The sequence below is a fragment of the Phaethon lepturus genome, unplaced genomic scaffold (genome assembly GCF_000687285.1).
Source record: "Phaethon lepturus isolate BGI_N335 unplaced genomic scaffold, ASM68728v1 scaffold43028, whole genome shotgun sequence".
In the NCBI taxonomy this organism is placed as follows: domain Eukaryota; kingdom Metazoa; phylum Chordata; class Aves; order Phaethontiformes; family Phaethontidae; genus Phaethon; species Phaethon lepturus.
This window is the reverse complement of record NW_010559079.1, coordinates 4,390-13,864: the sequence shown is the minus strand read 5'-3', so window position 1 is coordinate 13,864 and position 9,475 is coordinate 4,390. Positions and strand designations below refer to the sequence as shown.

The window sequence follows — 9,475 nt, the reverse complement described above, 5'->3', positions numbered from 1 at the left end:
GCACCCCGGTCCAACTGCATTCACCGGCGAGCAAGGCTGCGGGCAAAGGCATGTACCATCAACCTGGAAGAACCAAGTGGTATGCAGGCAACAGGAGAAGTCTTCTCCTGCCCATCCTACAGCAGACAAGGATCTCTCCCAGGGATTAACTGAGACAAAGGCTTAACCCACCTCCCATTGCAGTCCTGTCAGATCCTTCTGGCCTCCACTCAGCACTTCAGACCAAGGAAGAAGCCAAGCTGCTGTACGAGAGTCCCACGGCCTTCACTGAGGAGGGGACGTGATGAGGATCCATCTCTAGTCTTTTCAGAGGAGAAAGAGAAGAGACGGGAATGTCAGGAAAAGGGACGATCCTGACAAATCTCGCAGAAAGCTGGGAGAAGTAAGGAAAGGGGAGATGGACAGGTTTTCTGTCACTTTGCCCAGATCTGCCCAGCTTCTGTGCTGCTTGGGGAAAGAGCACTTTAGAAGCATCTTTGCAATGTTTGCATGCTTGCTTGTTTGGTGCTCTGAAAAGAAGTTGTGCCTATGTATCTGAGCTACCTTTGTAAAAATGTCGGGGGAGGTCTTCACTTGTCTGGGGAGAGCTGTTAAGTCCCACATCAGTGCAGGCGTAGCAGACCCTGTACCGAGAAAGGGCCAAAGACTCCCAACGAACAACACTGAGGTCCCTCAGAGCAAGGGGAGCCTAAAAAGTCCAGAGCTCAGTGTCTGGGATTCAAAATGAGAAGTCCGGAAAGTGCTGGAGGAGCATCCATCACATAAAAACTGTAGGTATCTGGGAATGATTTATCACATGTGCAGTAGAGAATGGGAAAAGAACAGGGATTAGATGAGGACACAACATTTGTATCTACGGTTGCTCTCCAAGTGAAGAAACTGCCCACTCTTGAGAAACATCCTCTCCCAGAAGCTCAGAACGAGGATAACTTTCTTACATTGTGTATTTGATGTGTAAAGTAGTGACCATCCTGCCATTTTCAGTCCTGTGTCTGGCTGGGATTTTCCAGGTCACCTTACCCACCAGCCCTCCAACATTTGTTCAACAGATATTTTAAGCATGTAGCCAGTACTTGTAAGGCTTTGTGTAAGAAGGCACTACTTGTAGCTGCTGCACAGGGAGTGAAATCAGGGATCTGATTTCTTCTTAGTGCATCCGTTAGGGTCTATACAAAACTATAGATTTTTCTCAGCTCAGACAGAGCCTCAGCTTTAGTGGTGTAGCACAGCGCAGGCACACTCATGGTGAATCCAGCCTCTGCAGTCGTGTCCAGCTCAGACTCTTTGACACTAGGTGAAGGCTGAAAAGTAATTTCTGGATCAAGCCCGTGAAGAAAATGAAGAGCTCCATCATGGCAAGACTTTCTCCAATGCAGTGTCTCTGCCCTGCAATGCCAAAAGCATGGCTGTTGGTGGAGTGATTGGGTAACTGGTGGCTGAGCCCAACACCTCTTCCCTACTACTTGTTAGCAATAGTTTGAGACAGTATAGGCCTCAGAAATGCAAAATAGCACGGCATGATATTCAGCAGCTAGCACTGTTGGTTTCCTACAGGCATTTGAACTGGGTCAATTCATTGTAAGCCTCCAAGGAATTGATCTGGGATACCCTAGAAACCAGGCTTCCCAAGGCAGAGGGAAGGTGGAACTTTTGCTTGAAGGTGTTGAATCTTTTGTAGGTCCCAGTGGTGTCTTTAAACACCCGGGCCTGGTGTGCCTCCCAGTGTGGGCTGAGGGGCCATTTACAAGTCATCAAAACCCAGGGTGGGTATTTTTAAACCCTCCCCACCACTGATGTCTGTGCTGTTCCCATCAGAGGCTTGGACCCTGCCACTTGGCTAATATCTTCTGAGGGGCACCGGGATCTTGCTGCTCAGTGCAGGGTCAAACACTTCCGTTACCTGTGAAGAAGGGCAAAAACGCTTTCTTCTTTACACAGTTCCCATCCTCATCAAGGAAATGGGCTTGAATTCATCTGGCCCCTACCATTGCATTTTATCCAGCATGACGGAGGTGAGCAGAGGAATATCTGTTGTTCCCTGCAGCTCAACCATGCTCTGGTTTAGCATGTGTGGATGTAGCAAGCTTCCGGCTTTGCCCATTCAGCCACATAGCCATTCCTCCCTTTGGGCTGTGTCTGGAAGGAAACTTCTACCTCTGAAGAACAGATGTCTGGGGTTGTACGTGTCCATATGGCCCTCAGTTAGTGTGGGTACCCAGTTCACTGGAATGACTGACCAATATGTGATTAAACAACGATGGTTGTTGTCTGTTCTTGAGTTGTGAAGCAGAAGAAAGATGTGGACCAGGCTTCCTTCCTGCCCAGCTGCTCTCTGCTTGCCTCAAGCAAGGCAATGAGACAATGCCGTGGTAGTCCGGAGGCAGCACATGCACTATGGGGCATGAATGGCAGCGGAGAGTGAGAGAATAAGGAACAGACTCCAGATTGTCAGACTGAGTTATGGGAAATGGGAAGTTGTGTGCATAACCCTGAAGTCACACTGCCATCGGTCTGGACTTGGAGGAGACCAGGGGTTAGGGAACTAGCTCTTCCCCACCAAAAGCCCTGTGCTTCAAGCTCCCCCACTCCTTGTGACATTTTTCCCTGTGTGTCACTGGTGTGCTGCCCCCCACTCTTCATCTGGAGAGCAGCAAGCACCTTGGGGATGAAGCAGCCTTTGAAGTGGGTGTCAACCAAGGTGCACCATGGAACATGTGGCAGGAGGGTGACACATCTCTGGATCTCGTGCATCACTGCGTTGGTAAGTGGCCTATTTTTCCGGTCCTCAAAGGTAGGCAAGCAGCCAGGGCCAAGAACTCGCTCAATCTCTGCAATGCACCTTGTCTGCAGGGCAAAGGAAAGGCATAAAGTGAGTTTCCCTCAGTTTTCCATTCATCCCTACAAAATCCCAGCTCATGCTGACTGTTGGTTGGACTACCCCAGGGCAGGAGGTTTGCAGCCCCTGGGAGCAGATAGAGAACCCCTCAGATCCTTTGGACCTGAATGGCAGCATGCAACACTTGGACGGAGGTGTACAGGTTCCAGATGCTCAGATTTTGCATGCTCTGGCACACATGAGAAGCTACCAAGCTTTGACAGGTGAGCATCACTTATGAAGTCACTGCAGAGTACTTCAATACACTATGTAAGAGCTATGTAAGAAAAGCAAAGCCATAAAGGTGTCTTACTTTGAATCTTGGGGTACTTCAGCGGCAGCAGGATGGCCCATTGCAACGTTGCGGATGTTGTCTCAGTGCCAGCCATGAGAAGGTTGAGTGTAAAGGACAATATACTTGCATCATGAAAAAGTGTATTGCTTTTATTTTGCTCCTTTAGGGAAATACAAAGAAAAAAACCCACTGCTGTTAGAGAGAACTAGGACAGGTAACCTGGTCTTCAGAGACATTACAGTGGGATGCATGTGAATTAGAAGTGCCAAGACGCACCGCATTGACATTTCAGTACAGAAATGCTTCAGTTTTCAGCAGAAATATTTTCACACTTGAGATTTGCTCCCCACCCCCCCCCAAATGAACTAATTGGACAAATTCATTGATTCTCCAACATCACATGACATTTATATGCGCTGGTTATCTGATCGACTCAGGACTTCCATCCCCAGCCTGTGGATCCTGAGAAGGTGGAAAATTGATGAGAGGTACAGGACTGTGGCTTCCCAACTCAGGGAGCTGGAATTTGTCTAGGTGTGTGCCAGGCCCTCCTAGGAGCCACAGAAAAGCCATGAAGCACCAGGACACCCCTGGCACATCAACTCTGCCGTCCTTGCTTCGTGCTGCTATTGGGAAACGCTTTGTCAAGCCCAAGTACCCGTCCTGCCCACCACCCGCCTCAAGCACGTGCATGCAAACACTCGGAGAAAAAGGGCAAATACAGACTGATGCTTCCTTGCTATACTCCCACGCTATCGTTCCTGTTAGTAAATCCACTACGTGGGAGCTGGTGCTGTGTTTGCATAAGGCAATAGGAACGGCTGCATCTCTGCAACTCAGAATCCGTTGCCTCTTCCCATGCCCGTAGGGAGCGATGCATCTGCCTGGAGCGTGTTGGGAAGATGGCATTACCTCTCTCTTTCTATCCAGCAAGGAAGGGACCGTAGCTGACACCCGAGGACAAGTTTTAGACATTCATGTGATACAGTCTAGTTAATTCTGTCATGCTTTTCCTTCAGTAGGCAGTATTTAACATATTAAAATAGGAGGACGTTTACCCAAAATGTAAATGTTTTCATATAGACCGTAGTAGACAAGCAACACAGAGCATCCCTGTGTAACATACTGCACTAGGAATCGTCATATTGTTAAAATACCTCGTTTGAATATCAATACATCAATGTATCTCGTCGGGTTGTTTTCATCAATACTTTCTTTGCTTTCCTTGATGCACTTCTTTAAGATCACACACACCTCTTCTACTTCTTCCAGTATCATCTTGTGAGGTTTGAGGAGAAATCCAAGGAATGGGTAGAAATTACATAACTAAAATGAAAAAAAGGGGGAAAAAAATCACAGGAAAAAAATTAAATTCACCCATTACCTTGTAAAACTCAAGTATCATAATGGAGAAATCATTTATGTGAGGAACCAAATGACGTGTGATTGGAGTCTCTCTTTTTTTGGTAACTAAAAAATTTTAATGTATAAAAATGCATTCTCTTATTAAAAATTCTCTGCAGAAATGAATGGAGCCTATCAGACTTGTCTAGACAGAGTCTATAAACACGAGTTTAAAAAATACAATTAAGGGAAAGTGACAGTAAACTCATGAAACAATCAAATTACATTTTTAAAGAGGTAATAAAGCAAAAAGAGAAAGCATTACACATTCCGCAAAGAAAACTCCAAATGTTTAGCAAGCCAAAATACTTATGTTTTAAAGTTGTTAGATCATCATTTTTAACTTTCACATGAATTATAAATCAATTACACTCAGTTCTCAGCATCATTAAATTTCACAGCACAATAAACAGTTCCATTTTATGTGCAGGGGGGTTACTTACACCATTTCTCAATGTTATAAACAAACTGGCTGCAGAATAAGATTCACAAATCTCTCGCTCTTGCTAACTGGTTATAATTTTTGCTGTTTTCTGCAGAAACTAAACCTGCCGTAGAGACTAAAAGAAAAGGGACGTTGTTCTATTGTAAATTGTAACTATTGTAAATAAGTAATAAATTCATCAGCTTTTTTTTTTAACAGTTTTTTGGATGACTGTTTCAATATTACCTTAAGTAACTAATACTCGATTCCTCGTGATGGAGGATTAAGTTTAACAAGCGCTCTTGGCTCAGATGACAGCCTCTTAGTTGGAATACTCTTTCTCTGCAGCTCTGTTGAGCAGGTATTGATTTAATGCCGTGCTACAAGGTATGAGAGGTGCGGACGTAATGTCTGCAGCTCTTGTACTTTGTACTACTAGTCTGTAACTTCACTAGTTTCTTAAACTGTAGCGAGACCAAAACCTAGTAACCCCCAAATGTTGTGCAATTGTCCCTAAGAAAAGAGGTTACTTTTGGGATGTTTACACAGCATCCAGCCAAAAATAACTGGAATGAGCCTCGCTATTTTTACTTTGTACATCCACAAACAAAGTCATTGTTTCAGTAGTTTTATCACTGGTGTGTTTTTAAAGAAAGAAACTCTGGCCATGCCTTCCAAGAGGGACCTGATTCTCTCCTGTCTCTTCCACCTGAGCTTTGTTTGGACTGAAAATACTAGAGAGCAGAACATGCTGGCATTTTTGTTTTATTCTGGGTACTGCTGGAAAAATACCAACAAAACAAAAAAACCCCATCAAAAAACAGATAGCCAGAATCTTTCTCAACTCTTTGCCAAAAGTGCTACAAAAATTTTTGAGGCACACTCCAGGAACATTTTCCTGCAGTTAGTGTGAAACACCAAAGACAGAAGGTTTCCCAGATCCCAGTCCTATATGAGGGTCTATTTCCTCATGGGAGACTACAATTTGCCATAAACCATAAAGTTTGCTAAATAAAGTGAGTAAAATGATACCATAAAGGGCAGCGTCTATAGCACTTGGATAGCACACTGTGGATTTCCATCGATGCTCCTGGACGCTGCCCACCCCAAGTCTCACCGTGCTGGAAGCCTCAGTTATTGCACTTTGTGGCGATAGAAGAATCAAGCACATCCCTTCTGTTGACACAGTCACATCAGCATCTCAGCCCAGTGCCACCACATGATGTTGGACCTCCTTCACAGGAGGATTTCATGAAGGAGGTAAAACCCAAACCAAAGAATCTCTTCCCTGCAGGGGGGGTGGATTAGATGCTCTTTAAAGATCCCTTCCAACCCAAACCACTCTATGATTTTATGAATCTTATTTTTCAGTAACCTAAAGGTTCTCCAAAACCGTCAAGCAATAGTAAATCAGGTTGACCTACCAACTCTGATGAGATACTGGAGCATCTCAGCACAGAGGGTAGCTTACACGCCAGAATGGAGAGCCAAGAAGGTGCATAACTTCATCTATGAGTCTTAACAGTGTGAGAAACGTTGGGTCTTCATAATCAAACCTCCCAAAGAGAATAGCAAAGGTGATGTTGGTGGGATCCATATTCAAAAATCATAACCAGAAAGGTCCACCTAGAAATGAACAAAATCATAACTGTATTGGTCATTTCTGGAGCAACACAGAGGTCTTCACATTGGCTTTGTAAAGTAGCATGAAACACCCGATACCATCTCCAGCTCACCTTTGAAGGATTTGATTAACTTGAGAAAGTGAAGCTCCTCAAGAATCCTTTCTTCCTCAAGATGCTTCCCCATGCTGAGAACTGCTGTGGCATCTTCCAGAGCTCTTGAGAAGAAAAGAACACACCTGTGGAGGGATTGCATGCCCTGCTTGCCGAGACGGTACGGGATTTTCTCAGCACAGCCAGGGAGCACAGGTATTTTGCAGCCTGGAGGAGCCTGCTTGGGAGAGGACTGAGGGGCTCTGGGGGGGCTGGCTTGGGAAAGCACTGCCGCAGGTAGGTTCAGGAGGGCAGGAGGCAATGTTTTAAACAGTCGGGTGCTGTTCACACTAAAACTCTGTGTTTGGCTTGTTTATAGCTTTGTCTCTTTACAGCCATACACAGTAAAAAGCTCTGTGGATGGTATTTGTCTCAGGCTGACTTGTTTTATCTTAGAAAAATGACCCAGCTGTTCCAGAGAGCAAGGCTAGGAGCAGATGACACTGCTCTGTCCCTGTCATGAGCAGGATAAATGATTTCACTGAACAACTTGAGTTTTAGAGGATGAACTGTATACTGTGCAGGGGGACAAGGAGGGGTGGCAGGGAGGCAGCTTTGGGGAATACCCCCCAGCTGGCTAACCCATCGGCCAAAAAAAGTGCTCAGCCAAGAGGGCACGGAGGTGTTTGGGCACAATTCAGAAGTCCTCACTTCCCAGGAGGGCTTCCAGCACTGAAGATAGCCTACATCTTCATATGGAGTTTGGGAAAGTAGTGTGGTGTGCCCTTCCTCACACTGGGCCTCACTCTTAAAAACAAGATGAAAAAAAGCCCACACGCTGTATGCATTATATACATATTAGGTCATCAAATCTTTCCTTTCAGCCCTGGATTATTCCCTTCATTGTTTTTCAATGTCTAGTCTTGGGCAATGTATTACTTTTTAACATGCAATTCAGAAACATGCCAAAAATCTGTTTACAGAAATAATTGTTTGAGGTACAAACAGCCCATGCTATTGCACTCTTGCCAGTTCTTGCAGTCTTTATCATGAGTCATGCATGATCCATGCTGTGTCTGAATTCCCAGTAACTGCAGAAAAGAGATTGCATAACGACCTCGGCTTTCACGTCGTGAAAAAGAATTCCCTCCCTCTGCACTGCAAAAAAACAAATCAAAACAACTTTGAAAAGTGACCCAAGCGCCACGAAAAGCAAAAACCTGGTAAGGCAAATAAGAAGATCACCAGAAGTACTTTTCTTAAGAAAACAAACAACTGTCCCCAAGCCGTACAAAATTTAGCCCTCGACAACAAGGATGCAGCTCAGGACTCTTCAATACTGTTGCAATTAAAACAACACATTTGAGAAACAGCAGAGCAAGCACGTCCTTATCTCTTCAACCTGCCAGTACCATTTCCATGTTGGATGTGATAGAATACGGGTATAGCTGGTCTCTTCGCAAACACATTGGCCGTGTTCAGAAGAGCCTCGTAGCCAGTCAGCACCGCCACCTTCTGAAACCCCAAACGCATGGTGAACATGGGGCCATATTTCTCTGCAATCTTGAAGGAGAGAAAAATCAGAGTGTGGTGGTCATCAGTGGGAGTGGCATGTCCTGCTGGGGTGGATGAAGAGTTGCCTTCCCTCCTCCTTCTGTGGCCAGAAGGGCTGGAGGGATGCCAGAGATAAAGCCCTGAGACACTTAAATGAAAGAGGAATCAAAGCAAATAAAGACTGTTTAACCCAACAGCTGTTGGGTCTGTTTAACCCAACAGCTTCCATAAAACTACTGTTCTTCTGAGCTGGTTGGGCTCTGTTTGGCACAGTGGGTTAAAAGAGGCAGAAGGTAATAAGACATTTTGGACACCGACAGCAGCATAAAAGCATCACGAAGATCTGCCAGACAGCTATGGAACAACTGCTGACCGGGCAGGCTGTAACGCCATCATCCACCACAAGAGGATGAAAGAGCAGAGGTGTCCTTATTTATTATAACAAGTTAAATAAAAGCTTTGTTGCAATGAACACAAAGAGGTATATAATGTGATTCACCAAGGACGGGCATATGAAGGCAGAAGAAACCATTGCTCTTTCAACTTGCCTTAGAAAATTACCACAATACCACACTCTACTTTTTATTTCTGCTGCACCATAAGTTTTCAAGCCGATGCACAGCAGGACTTCATAATGAGATCTGAGCCACCGGGTCGCAGGAGCTCCCTGGAGGCTCACAGACATGGTCCTGCCAGCCTTAGAAGGAATTAAGACTTGACTGAGAGCAACAGAGTTGAAACTGCATAAAGCTATCGTGAGATCAAGCCTGGTGTCCCGTGAAAGGAGACCAGTTCTGGCAATGTAAACCAGATGGAGGCTCCAAAGCTTAGCTCACCCCACCCGTAGCTGCAGCCCAGAGGACCCTCTCACCGTCCTCCGCCCTTTGCAGTCAGGGCAGAGCAGACACAGTCTGCTGAACTGCAAAGGGCCGAGGACCACAAGAGTGTTCTCTGGGCTGCAACCATAGACCCCTTTCCCAGTTGGCTTCTTGATGCTATAGTTCAATGGGGGAAAGAAGGCATCAGTGTGGCCAACGTGCCCACCCCCTTCCCCTGAGTCTGTGCTTCACTAAGTTGCTATCGCCTTGCTCCTGGGTCCTCAGGTCACTTCCTTTCAAGCCTCTGCTTTGCTTATTCCTCCCAGCACATCCATGCACCACCCCAAAACCCCTTCTCCCCTACCCTCCTCTGCAGAAGGATTTCTGGTC

The 9,475-nt window shown here is 45.7% G+C and overlaps 1 pseudogene; it reads right to left on the bottom strand.

Annotated features, from left to right (window-relative positions):
* Positions 1-1,166: 1,166 nt before the first annotated feature.
* LOC104625595 lies at positions 1,167-8,367 on the bottom strand (annotated as a pseudogene).
* Positions 8,368-9,475: the final 1,108 nt, after the last annotated feature.